The sequence below is a fragment of the Elgaria multicarinata genome, chromosome 1 (assembly GCF_023053635.1).
Source record: "Elgaria multicarinata webbii isolate HBS135686 ecotype San Diego chromosome 1, rElgMul1.1.pri, whole genome shotgun sequence".
Lineage (NCBI taxonomy): Eukaryota > Metazoa > Chordata > Lepidosauria > Squamata > Anguidae > Elgaria > Elgaria multicarinata.
The window spans coordinates 173,706,220-173,720,380 of record NC_086171.1 but is presented as its reverse complement, the minus strand read 5'-3'; positions in this window follow the sequence as shown (position 1 = coordinate 173,720,380).

Genomic DNA, 14,161 nt, shown 5'->3' with positions numbered 1-14,161 from the left:
TCTGTGGGTCTGAAGTCAAGGCCAAACTACATGTGACATTATCCATTTGGCCTGGCATGCATGATTTTTTTAAACCTACATTCCTGGGGTGGAGGCCCCATGGCATGGAGTTGTAACCTTTTGGTCCCACTGTGGTCCCCAACAGAATGGGAAATGCTGGGGGCGGTAGGAGTTTTTTCTGACTAAACATGCATTGGATTACCCCCTTGGACACTATTCCATGGCACTGCACCCCAGTCCCAGTTTCTCCATGCACTCTGGAGACCAGAAGCCTCACTCACATGTGATGAGGAGAGAATTTCACCATGTTCTCCATATATGCAAATGACACCTGCTGAAATCCCCTTTTCTATGCAACTGTTAAAGATACAGGAGCCCTGTCCTCCTTTTCCTATGGTCACCCTAACATGTATACATCCTGTTAATAGCCCTGGCTCCTAGTCTCCATGGGATCTCAAGGTCCCCCATGATTATGGTGCTTGTTCCTCCCTCCTGCTGCCACAACCGCTGGAGGTTTCCTCCTGCTTATGCACAGGAAATGCTGCAACCTACAGAACTCTGGAACGTGAAGTTTTTCAGAGAACACGTAATGTAGCTCACATCTGTTTGCATCTCAAATTAACAGTGCCAGAGTTCTCTCTACAAACACCCCTCCCTCCTTCTCAGCCTGGGCCAGCAATTCAGAATGTTGCAGTATAACTTTTAGTAACAAGAACTTACAAGATCTGGACATCGTGTCTTGATGTTTTGCACCAATGTGCTCAAGCACAATCTACAATTTAGGCTCGTTTTTCCTCATGGGCTTGCTGCCCAGACCAGGGACCCAAGACTTCCATGCCTGGATAAAGTACCCACCCACTTTTATAAGTATAAACATAAATGTAAGAAAACATTACCTACAGCCTATGATAAAGTGCACAAAAGATCTCACCCAAGAGATAATATTAATTTCGTCACACAAATCTAATTAAAGGCATTAGTGTATTTTCTTGCCTTTCAGACAAGATCAAAGCATTCCATGTGCCAAATCATTAGCTACTTTGCAAAGCAATTACATAACTTATTGTATCAATTAATTCTGCCTCTAGCTGCATGAGTTTATCTCTGCCTATTGGGGCTAATCTGCAATGACTACAGAAGATCAGCTGACCAGGTTTGATTCAAAGGCCCTTTGTAGGTCTCCCTCTTTTTTTTTTTTTTGGTGCTCCTCTGTTATGTAGAATTAGGAAAAGTTCTCAATGTCCAAGTACAACCTTCATAAGTTAAGCTCTAATGTTTTGAGCAATTATCTGTTACAAAACTAAGATCTACTAGACAAAGTTACTGAATGACAGGAGTTCTAGGTCATGATCTTTAGCCACTACACCACATTGGTGTAGTGGCTAAAGTGTTGGACTGGGAGTCAGGAGATCTGGGTTCTAGTCCCCACTTGGCCATGGAAACCCACTGGGTGACTTTGGGCCAGTCACAGGCTCTCAGCCCAACCTACCTCACAGGGTTGTTGTTGGGAGGATAAAATGGAGAGGATGATGATTACGTATTAATTAGTTAATTACATTTCTACACTGTCCAATAGCTGGAGCTCTCTGGGCGGTTCACAAAAAATAAAAACATTCAAAGTATAAAACAACAGTATAAAACCATAATATAAAATACAATATAAAAGCTCAACCAGATAAAAACAGCAGCAATGCAAAATTACAAATTTAAAACACCAAGTTAAAATTTATTTATAGACTGTTAAAATGCTGGGAGAATAAAAAGGTCTTCACCTGGCGTCTAAAAGCATATAATGTAGGTGCCAAGCGAACCTCCTTAGGGAGCTCATTCCACAGCCGGGGTGCCACAGCAGAGAAGGCCCTCCTCCTGGTAGCCACCTGCCTCACTTCCTTTGGCAGAGGCTCACAGAGAAGGACCCCTAAGGATGACCTTAGGGTCTGGGCAGGTACATACGGGAGGAGGCGTTCCTTCAGATAGCTTGGCCCCAAGCCATTTAGGGCTTTAAATGTTAATACCAGCACTTTGAATTGGGCCCGGACCTGGTCTGGCAGCCAATGTAGCTGGAAATGGACTGGCGTGATGTGGTCTCGTCAGCCAGTCCCTGTTAGTAACTGTGCTGCCCTGTTTTGTACCAGTTGAAGTTTCCGGACTGTTTTCAAAGGCAGCCCCACGTATAACGCATTGCAGTAATCCAAACGAGAGGTTATCAGAGCATGGATAACTGTAGCTAGGCTATCTCTGTCCAGATAAGGGCGCAGCTGGTATATCAACCTAAGCTGATAAAAGGTGCTCTGTGCCTCAAGTGACAGTTCTGGATCCAAGAGCACCCCCAAACTACGGACCCGATCCTTTAGGGAGAGTGCAACATCACTCTCCCTAAACAGGACAAACATCACCTCGCCGGACAGATGAACCACCCGCTAACAGTACCTCCGTCTTGTCTGGATTGAGTCTCAGTTTGTTAGCCCTCATCCAGTCCATTACCGTGCCCAGGCCACCTTGGGTTTCTTGGGAGAAAAAAAGGTGGGATATAAATGCATAAATAAATAAATAAATAAATAAATAAATAAATAAATAAATGATCTTTCCTTATTTGTGCAGCATCTACCAGCAGAAGGATTCCCATAAGGAGGGGGATTCCTCCCCTTAAGATGCTTGTGCAGGTGACATGACAGGGGATAGGAGGTTTGTGCTCATCTCCCAATTCCCCATCCAGTTCTCCCCCTCTACTATGGAGCTCAAAGAGCAAACAGACAAGGAGAGCAGGTATGTGCACAATTGCCCCATCCCTTGGACAGTCCTGCTGCATTGTTTGTGCACATGCACCAAGGAGGAAACAATACTATTAAGCCCTATAGAGATCCTTCTGTGTATTGATACTGCACTCATGCAGGAGAAGATTATGGATAGAGATAGTCCAGCTTCAGTTATCCATGCTCTGGTAAACTCCCTTCTGGGTTATTGCAATTCATTGTATGTGGGGCTGCCTTTGCATTCATGGGCCGCTGGTGTTGACCTTTAAAACCCTTGATGGCTTGAGACCAGGTTACCTGAAGGATCAGCTCCTCCCATGTGTACAAACTTTTCTATATGAGCCATTTATTGTGCATTCATCATTTCCAATTCATGATTGTTTATGGGCTGTTTAGACAATGTCATAATTCTCTGGCTTTAGGGCAGAGAAAGTGAAGCATTATTTGTGAAAGCAAAAGAGAATGCTTTTTCCACAGGTGTGGCTCAGCTATACCACGGTGCCACCTACAGGTTGTGTAGTGGGAAAGCAGGAAAGGAAATACTCTGTGTATTGTTGAATCTCAATTTTGTGATGAAACCCAAAGTAGATACAGTGGATTGACAGCCTTAACAAAAGCTCTGTCTACCTGGCCCTTGTGATTATCTTCAGCTCATTTTCAGAGGCCCTTCTCCTAATGCCCCTGCCAAATAAAATGTGATGTGTGGCAACTAGGAAGAGGCCCTTTTTTCTGGTGGTATCCTGGTTGTGGAATGCTCTTCTCCCCAGAGAAACTTACTTGGCACTACTTCGTGGTCTTTTCAGTGCCACACAAATACTACTTTTGTTTATTCTGAAAGACCTTTTAATATCTCTTAAATATTTTAATCTTATAAACTCTTTTTAAATTTGCCTCCCCCCTTTTTTGGTTGATTGCTGTATTTTAATTATTATTATTTTATGCTGTAAACGACCCAGAGAGCATTGTTATTGGACAGCATATAAATGTGATAAATAGTTAATAAATAATTGTCAATTGTTTATCTAACTCCATTGAGAATCTGATTTTTGTGTCTCTCTTCAGATTTGAATCTCTCCTGCCAACAATTGTACCATGAGATATTGCATGACTTGACCTCATGTTGATCTCATTTCCTCAATCTCAGAATGTTTAACTTAGAGCTTTATCACACCAGCGTTATACTGTGCAAACACTGCAAATTGCATGCAAAGGACTCAGAAGTTTTCCACCTTATAATATGCTTTGATTGTGAAGTACTCCCATGCATCCTGCCTTAATTGTGCAATAAAGCAAAAAGATTCACCATATTTAGCCCCTACTTGTTGAACGTATCTTCCGAGATGCCGCTGGGGTGCAGGAGCAGAATTTTAAAGAAATGCTTACATCTGCATAAGCTTTAAAGATAAAGACACCAAAATTGGCACAGTAATAGATATTAGGGAGAGCTTTAAGCATACCAAATTTGAATTGAATTGGGTCATCTGTTGATTTTCTATGATTTTTTACATTTCCCCCCTTAAACTCACTTCCTGGTATGCAAAGGATCACTGTCGCCTGGTAGCAAAAAACAACAACCGTGAAAGCTTAGCACTACGGGGATAAACCGAGGGAAGCAGGTACGTGGGATGAAGATTTTTGTCTCTTATAGCTTTTTGATTATATATCATGGCCCTTGATTTAGGCTGCAATCCTGAAAACACTAACCAGTGAGTAAATCCCATTGAATTTAGCAAGCCTTACTTCTGAGTAAATATGGATAGGATTGCAGTGCTCATTGTAGTTTTTTTATGAATGAAAAATAATAATTAAAGAAACAATTTCTTAAAGCTTCTGCCATCTGCGTTGACGAATGTCCACAAGAATTTGGCTGGTGGAACAAATTGACATATTCATCTTGTTCTCTTCTGCCAGTGTTAACGGATATGGACTTTGCTGTGAATGTTTTGCTCTGCTCAAATGAGCTCGTAATCTCATGTACAGGGCCCACAGCTATTGTTTTATAATTAGTGGATCACCGCATGCATCCAATTACAGTAAACGTAGGTGTCAAAAAGGGGCCAAGTCTAAGACTAATTTTTAGTCGTTTTTACTCATTTCTAAACCAGTAAGTATCTTATGTCTAAGGGTGTGTATTTTCATTGAATAAAAGCTTCTCATTGATACATGCAAGGGGAAGAATTTTTATCAGGACTTTCGCTGGAGAGGGAAGGATTAAACCTCACCTCCTTGTATGCTGATGAAAATCTCTCCCCTCCCTCCCATGAGTCTGGTTTAAAAACAACAACAGCAACAGCAACAGCAACGTGGCTACACTATTAAAGTAGCATCTGGTTTGGCACTAAGATGTAGACATGTCCTTGCATTATGACTATGTGCAAATGGTCTCTCAAAATTCTCCATGCTCTTTTGGGCAGTGAAATGGTGTGCAGAGTGTTTCCACCAAATTTCTCCAGGGGAAAGAGAAGTTCTTCAGCAATCTCTCAGAGATGGGTCTTACCAATTGTAGCACCAATTCTTTCTCCCCCCACCCTCAGTTTTGGTTTTTGCATTCCCACTCAGGGCCAATCTTACTACTAGTCAGAGTGAAACAGTTGCCTCAGGCGGCAGATGCCGGGAGTGTTGGTGGTGGCACCATACCATTGGAGGACGGACCTGTGTATCATGAGGCCTGCTCTGTGCCTCCTAACTTTGCCTGCTGCCTTTAGGTGCAGCAGAGGATGCTGTCCAGTCACCCGTGTTGAAGACAGGTTCATCTGCCAGTCCGGTTGGATTCTGTAGATGGAATAGGAGAGGGGGCCATCGTCTCCTTTGCCTGAGGCAGCAAAATGTCTTGGGCTGCTCCTGCTGCTATTGCAAGTGGAAACAGCAGCAAACTGCACTGGCAGCCTAACCATGATTTTGTAATGTCCACAATGCCCCATACCCAGCACGATCGCAGGGCATGGATGGTGGAGAGGGGCAGCCAACACATCCAAAAATGGTGAGAAAATTTAGAGACAATTCTGCAAAATGGCCCTCTATTTCTGAGGGGAGGGATAAGAAAAAGAAAAATCTCAAGATGTTTCTCAGAAAAATGCCTTCTTGGGGATTTTGGCTCAGCTCGTTGTCATTCCTAAGGGTTCAGCTCCTTCTCCAGTGTCTCCCAATTGTTACATCTTTGACAGGATGATTGTGGATACATCTTGTCTTTAATGCAGTACTGCTCATTCCCTCCAAGCCCTGTAGTGGGTGTGTATGGGGGAGAGTTGTGCCCAACTGTGAGGAAGAGGTGGAGCTAGTGTTCTGTCAATATCTGTCCTACAGCTTCCCGAAATATATTTAGAGAAGGGACTTGGAATATTCTTGAGGAGGAGGCCTTGTAGTTTGGTGATTTCAGGCCTGCATAGCAAACACTGCAGAGAGATCTGTTTTGCCCCCATCTCTGCTAGTGGCACACATGTACACATACCAATATTAGATGGGGGGCATAGAAATTAGTATAGCCTTATATTAAGGGTATAAGGAGTTCACAGCATAATAAATGAACAAACCCCGCTGCTTCCATGGGGGCTGTTTGAAAGACCTGTCAAAAGAGATTTGAAACATAAACTTCAAAATGTATATTTCTCAACAACCTGGGAAGCGCATTTAGAAGATGCCATATACGTTTTGTATATTTGTATCATCGTACAACATTACGCTCCCCAAATGTTAACATTTTTGCCATGTCAAAGTTCAATGCACGCTAGCAGAGTCACGAGAACCCCATGTCAAGTAGTGTGAGTTGACTTGCACAACAATTGAGCAAGTTTCAAAATTAGTATAAATTTGATATGAATACCAGCAGCATGTATTCATTATGAAAATCTGCAGGAGAGGCCCTCTTGAGGACCCTATTAGCTACAGAGGCCCGTTTGTCGGGCATGCGTGAAAGAATTTTCTCTTGTATTGGCAATGCTCTTCCAAAAGCACTACGATTGCTCCACCTCCCCCCACAAACCATCTTGGAGAGGGTGTAAAGACACATCTTTTCAATTTAGCCGTTTAATTATGTAGTTGTTTTAAGGTTTTATGGTTTTTAATGTTCTTTTTATTGTGTTAAGGTTTTAGTGATCTAAATTGTTGTTCACCACCTTGATGGCTTTTTAGGAAATAAAGTGGTATATAAAATGATGTTAAGTACAATTGGCGGGTACAAAGTGCTTGCTTGCGGAAGTCATTTTACAATTCTGCATATATCACCAAGTGGTTGAGGCTATTTATAGCTTACGTGTTTGACTCCATGATTGCCCAAATGTACAGTGGCATAAGATTTGTGAATAATATCTTCTAATCCATATTATATACCTGGTGTGTAATTCTCATTCATGACAGCACAAAACTATGTATGCATGCTTACTGAGAAGGAAGCCCAACTTAGTTCAGTGAGGCTTACTCCAAAGTAAGTGTGCATTATTTCCTTGTTCATTTGTTTGTTTATATGCTGCTTTTCAGATAAAAATTCAAAACAGTTGATCTGTCTATCCTTGGTTAACAGAAGGGTGGCCAGTGTCTTGAACATCCTCCAGTCCCATGTCCTCTGGAGGGAGAACTTTGGAGCTGGATTCTCTCCCCGTACCCCTGCACAATACCAACATATCCTGAAATATATTGTACCTTTGTAAGACTTTAATTTAGGGGTGTGCACGGACCCCCCGCTCCACCCCGTTGGCCGATCCGAAAATTTCGGATCGGCCCACTCCGCCCATAGTCCGCTCCTCTTCACCGCGGAGCTCCAGCTCCGAATCGGAGCTCCGCAGTGGAGGGGAGTGGCGCCAGGTAAGGCCCCCCTCCCTCCTCTCCCTTACCTGCGTCCGTCCGCAGTCCCTCGGCTTCTTAGCGGCAGGGCCCGGTAAACCCCACTTACCTTTCTTGCGGAGCTCCGGATCGAGACGAAGGATCTGCCTTCACCTCGATCCTCTTCGCAACGCTCCGCCGGCCCCCCAATCCTCTTCGCCTCCGCTTTAAGGGGAGACGAAGCACCCCGCTCCGCTTCTAATTCGCTGGTCCGATTAGAAGCGGAGCACATCCCTACTTTAATTACAAGCCACTCTGGGAGGCAGACTTGGCCAAAAACCATTGATATATAGCTATGTATCCATCGGAGATCCACTTGCACTGATTCTGTCACTATGCCATGGGTTGTCTGTGTCTGTGTGTCTCTGCATATCTGCATGACTGCAACAGTATCTACATGTATTTATGCATGCAGATTTTGCTTTACTGGTTATGGGACTCTATTTCTACAGCAGAACTTTGCTGGCTGGCATTTATGTGGTTACTTGATATAAAGTTGTGTCCCTTCCCTGTCCAACACATCTGACCTCATAGGTTGCTTGCGAGGTTAAGGACATAAGAACGTAAGCAGGGCCATGCTGGATCAGACCAAGGGTCCATCTAGTCTAGGACTCTGTTCATACAGTGGCCAACCAGCTGTCGACCAGGAACCCATAAGCAGGACATGGTGCAATAGCACCCTCTCACCCATGTTTCTCAGCAGCTGGTGTATGTAGGCATACTGCCTCTGTCACTGTAGGTAGAACATAGCCATCAGGATTAGTAGCTCTTGATAACCTTCTCCTCTAGGAACTTATCCAACCCCCTTTTGAAGCCATCCAAATTGGTGGCCATTACCATGACTTGGGGTAGTGAATTCCATATTTCAACTGTGCGCTATGTAAAGAAATACTTCCTTTTATTTGTTCCTTAATCTCCCACCAATCAGCTTCATGGGGTGATTCTGGGTTCTGGGAGAGGGAGAAAAATGTCCCCCTATCCACATTTTCCACACCATGCGTAATCTTGTACACCTATCATTCCTCGTTTTTTCCAAGCTAAACAATCCCAGCTGTTGTAAGATTTCCTCATAGGGGAGATACTCCAGCACCTTGATCATTTTAGTTGCCCTTTTCTGCACTTTTTCCATCTCAACAATATCTTTTTTTAGGTTATTTCCATAAGAGGAACATCAATAAATGCTTTGGATTTCCCACATCTGTGCAACATCATATTGGTCTGCTTCATGATATATGTGTGAATCTTAATGATTTCATGCTTCAAATTATGCTTTGAATTCAAGGCTCTGGGTACTCTAGGGTAAAAAAAAAGATTAAAATGTTGGACTCTAGCTGTTCAAATTCTGTGCCAAATAAATCTGAAGTCAGAAACCTGTACAATTTATGCATTTTGGACATTTGCATATTTTGTTATTGTTCCATAATTTATTCACATTTGCTGGTCATGGGGAAATGCAAGAAGCTGTGCAGGGCATGGAAGACCCATCCTCAATGACTGGAAATATAATCCAATATCTGAAATTTCACCAGGCAATACTCACACACTTTTAAGTTCTTGTTCATAGGGGCAAGGAACTTGCTCTTTGGAATCTGGTATCTGTACACAGTGCCACATTCTGTGCTCTGCCTGTACTCATGGGAAGGCTCTGCCATCAAAAGAAGTATGTGCATATTTTGGTTCTTTATGGCAAAACCTGTCAATTCAACTTCAAGTAATATATTTATTTATGGTCGCTTCTGTTCCCCAGCCATCCAATTAAATAGCCATTTTTAGGAGATGTCACTAGAATATCAAATATCTGTTTCCCATTTTATCTGCTATTTTATTTATTTATTTTATTGCATTTATATCCCGCCTTCTTTCCTCCAAGGAACCCAAGGTGGGGTACAGAATCCTCCTCCTCTCCATTTTAGCCTTTCAACAACAACCCTATGAGGTAGGTTGGGCTGAGAGTCTGTGACTGGCCCAAAGTCACCCAGTGAGCAACCATGGCTGAGTGGGGACTAGAACCTGGATCTCCCGACTCCCAGTCCAACACCCTAGCCACTACACCACCCACCCAACCACTCACACTGCAGATATAGAAGTTGTTCTTATTGTCACTTTTGGGAATGCCTTACGTTTCTGCAAATATTCATGGTGCTTTTGGTGTATAAGTAGCTGTTTTGTGTGCCTGTCTGTGTTCATGGTTGCTTGGTTGTACGTATGCATGTATCATGGTACCTACATGTGTGTGCCCGTCAGAATATTATCCGCCTGTGTGTGTGTATGTGTATGCACATTGTGGGTAGCTGTATCTATCCATTTCCCCCTTGAATAAACACCTCTTCAGGAGCCACCTCATGTGCTGAGCTGTGAATTTTCATCTCTCAGCTCATCAACTCACCTCCTAGTCCAAACTTGTCAGGCATTTTATCCCCGGGCTGCCAGCAGCCTTCTCTTCAGCCCGCAAGTGACAGCAGACATTCCCATCCTGCGTGCACACACCCCTCACTGCCACAATACCTAGGCAGCCTCTCCGCAAACAAACCTCCCGCCACAGTGACCCTTCCCCATCAAACATATCTGACCCTGGATCCTAACACCCGGGCTGCCTCGGTGGCTTTGGGCCCTGCAGCCTTTACAATAACATTTGCACTGCTCCTCACATCCTGACAGTCGGAACATCCCCAGTCACAGTTAGTAAAAGGGAAATGTTTACGGGGCGGCGCTGTCTAAAGGGGGGGGGGGCGTTATTAATCGCCGCCTTAGCCAATTATTCAAGCACAAGAGATTAATCACCCAGCAACACACACAGTGTCCGTGAGGCAGACAAGAGGCAGCTGTGAGGAGAGCAGCTTTTACAGGTCTGCCCAAGCCAGAAGAGATATCTTTCGAAGTACAGAGCTAGAGCTGGGCTCTATGAGTCTCTCTCTCTCTCTCTCTGTTTGTGTGTGTGTGTGTGTGTGTGAGAGAGAGAGAGAGAGAGAGAGAGAGAGAGAGGGCACAGAGTTGGATCACAGAAAAACAATCCTTTTCCATTCACAAATCAACATGAACATCCTCTGGCAAGGCAGTAAAATAGCCATCTATCTTGCTAATGGTCCTTATTGAAGGTGTCGCTGGAGCAGGGTGGCGGCGAATAATCTAGATGAAGGCAGGCAGCAGAAGGCTTTCTGGCAGCCATTAGGCTCACTGGACCCTCCCCCACCCTGGCTTTCGGTGACCATTGGGAGGTCACCTTCATCCCAGAAATGCCCCTGGAACAGTGCCCAAGCGAGGACAGATAGTGGAAGAGCCTCGCTTGGGCAGGAAAAGTCGAGATAAGTCTCCTATTTTTCTGCTGCAGATCTTCGGCTCTTTGCCCCAGGGCAGCTCTGAATCAGCAGCTGCATCATCTAACCAACACACTGTGGATTCAAAGCTACCCTGGGGCTTCCAGAGCATATAGACAGCCCCTGTCTTGGGGATGCACCGTTGAGAGCAATGTCGTCCACCAGGCATGGATTCTGTGCTTTGAATGGATCTGTGCTCTTTCTCTGGGCCAGAATTATGCCAAAAGAATTGGAATAATCAGGCACATTGCTTCAATTTGCTTTTCTTACTGGGTTGTTTCCAAACCCAGGGAAAAGAGAGTAGTTACAGATTATTTCTGGGAAAGATCTGACAGAGTTCTCTCACCTTTAGTTTGAGTCCCCTCTGAACCATGAACTTACTGGGTAACTTTGGGTAAGTTGCTCTCATCTTAAAATGGGACTAACAATAATAGGTTGCTGTGAAGATGAGATGGCAGCTCTTATAGAATTATGAACTGATTTGGGGCTGACTTCCTAGCTTCAGGTGAGGCTAAAACCTTTCTTTTTTTCCTTTTTTCCTTTTTTTACTATACCTGCCATTTTTCATTATTTCCGATCTAGAAATAGTGTGCAAGGCAAAGCCAAATCACCCTGTACATATTTCCAGGCTATGTTAGGCCTTGTCTCACATGCTTTGAAGTTTCCATAATGGTATGGGGACAATGACATCTTCAACCATCTGCCAAAAAAGAAGAAGTGCAGATGCATTGGGAGGCTTAGAAATCCCACAGTTCCAGAGCTAAACACCAAGAATGAGCATAGAGAATTGCAAGTTTAGAGTAATATATTTCCCTGAGGCAGGGGTAAACAACCTCTTTTTGGGTCTGCAGGCACATTTTGGCAATTTGAGGAACTGGCCTGGGCATGACCACAAAATGGCTGCTTGTGGGTTTCCTGCAGGCAACTGATTGATGAGTTTCCTGAAGGCAGCTGGTGTTCCTTGTGACCAGCCACAAGTAATCTGTCCCAAAGACTGAGTACAAGGCAGAGGTAGGGTCTGGGCACCAACACACTAAATGACTCCTTTAAACTCATAGTTTTCAATGCCGACAACAACCTATTTCACCTATTTTCCCCTCTCATTCTGGATCTCCAACTATAGTCTCTCTCTCTCCCTCTCTCTCTCTCTCTCACACCCACCCACACCCACACACCCACACCCACCCACATACCCACCAGGTATCCATCATGCATGAATACGTGCACACACTGCAAGCACACACAAAAACACACATGCACTCTTATTCAGGATCCCTTTAAAATTCCTCCCAACCCTCTTCTCGCTCCATTTTTCTTTCTCACACACATGCACCTCTTTGCACTAACCCCCCACATGAAATCTTGTCAAAACACCACTCAGCATTTGGGGACTTAATCAGTTAGTGTTTATGGTGGGGCTCCTGAGCCTTTGCCATTGATGGAACTGCATAAACTAAGTAACCAAACCCATTTGATGATGGAATCTGCAAGTACAGAGAGGATGGGCTTGTTCACATGATCATGGAGGGGGAAATAAGCCACGGTGGTTTATTTCCCCACTGCACATGCTGCTTGTGTCAGAATAGGAAGGAGTGCCCCAAAAGTGCATCATCTAATGCTGCTCAGGAAACACTGAAGAAATTCCTACTCAGCCTTGAGAGGGTGGTGACCAAGAGCTTTATCACACCAGCGTTATACTGTGCAATCACTGCGAATTGCATGCAAAGGACTCAGAAGTTTTCCACCTTATAATCTGCTTTGATTGTGAAATACTCCCATGCATCCTGCCTTAATTGTGCAATAAAGCAAAAAGATTTGCCGTATTTAGCCCCTACTTGTTGAACGTATCTTCCGAGATGCCGCTGGGGTGCAGGAGCAGTATTTTAAAGAAATGCTTACATCTGCATAAGCTTTAAAGATAAAGACACCAAAATTGGCACAGTAATAGATATTAGGGAGAGCTTTAAGCATACCAAATTTGAATTGAATTGGGTCATCTGTTGATTTTTTATGATTTTTTACATTTTCCTCCTTAAACTCACTTCCTGGTATGCAAAGGATTGCTGTCGCCCGGTAGCAAAAACGATAGCTGCGAAAGCTTAGTGCTACAGGGATAATCCAAGGGAAGCAGGTACATGGGATGAAGCTTCTATCTAGACCCTGACTGTTGCACTACAAGGAGTGGAAAGAGTGCTATATCAGTCCAGAAAGAGGTTTAGTGGAAGATGGAGCCACGTGATAAAGCCTGCAACTCACTCCCTTCATTGGCCATGCACCCTGCACATTGGGGGCTGCTGAGGGGCAGTGTGGCTAATCCCAATGCCGCAGCGAAAGTGCGGCATTTCTGGCACTGGGCCTGCCCTGTCCTCTGCCTGGGCAGACGGCAACCAATCAGGGGGCACCATCAGCCCAGCCACGCCTCCACCATGACTCTGGAGTCAGGCAAGACGGAGGATACAGTGTACTCACATCATTCCAGAGAGAAAAAGTCAGGGTAAGTCCCCGACTTTTTTTCTTCAGAGTTTCAGGGGAAAGCCCTGCAGTGGCTGCAAATCTGCAGCTGTGTCATATAACTGGAACAGTGCAGATTCACAGCCACTATGGGGCTTTGGGCACATATAGATAGCCCCCAGGATGCTCTGGCACCCCCCAACATCCATTTCTTCATCCCCAATGTGGGCGGGGCAAAACCACCCCCTTCCAAGAACTGGAGTGAAATAAAAACCCACACCAGCCTAGAGATGTGAATGCCTGAGTTGAGGGATAGAAAAAAAAGGGTAAAGGAGAAAAAATAGTGCAAAACCTGGTTCCCCCCCCCCCCAAGGATTTCTGGAAAACTTGGGGGAAACAGTTTTCACCCTAATTTTCACCAAGCCTCTACATCTCCTCACCAATCTGAAAACTATAAGGGCTCATGTCAAATTTCTCAAAATCGTACGGCACCTTTTCCTTCCCCTCCGTCTCCACCTGTTCTCCTTCTGCCACTATAGTGTCCTAGGTTTTACACATCTTTCCCTCTCATCCATCACCTTCTCTACCAAATGATACATATGTGAAGATAATGATTTTAAAAACGGGGTTTGTTCTGGTTGCAGATGACCGAGTTTTTGAGCCCAGACATTTCTCTCTCCCTTCTGCCTGTATTCTGGCCTCCCTCTCTATGCCCCCATCCTTCATCTTCAAGGATCCCCACTGCTAGCACATCAAAGCCCTCTGCAGAGCACTGCTTAAGCGAAAGAATTCATTTCCCCCCTCATGTTGCATTTCTTCCATGTTTAA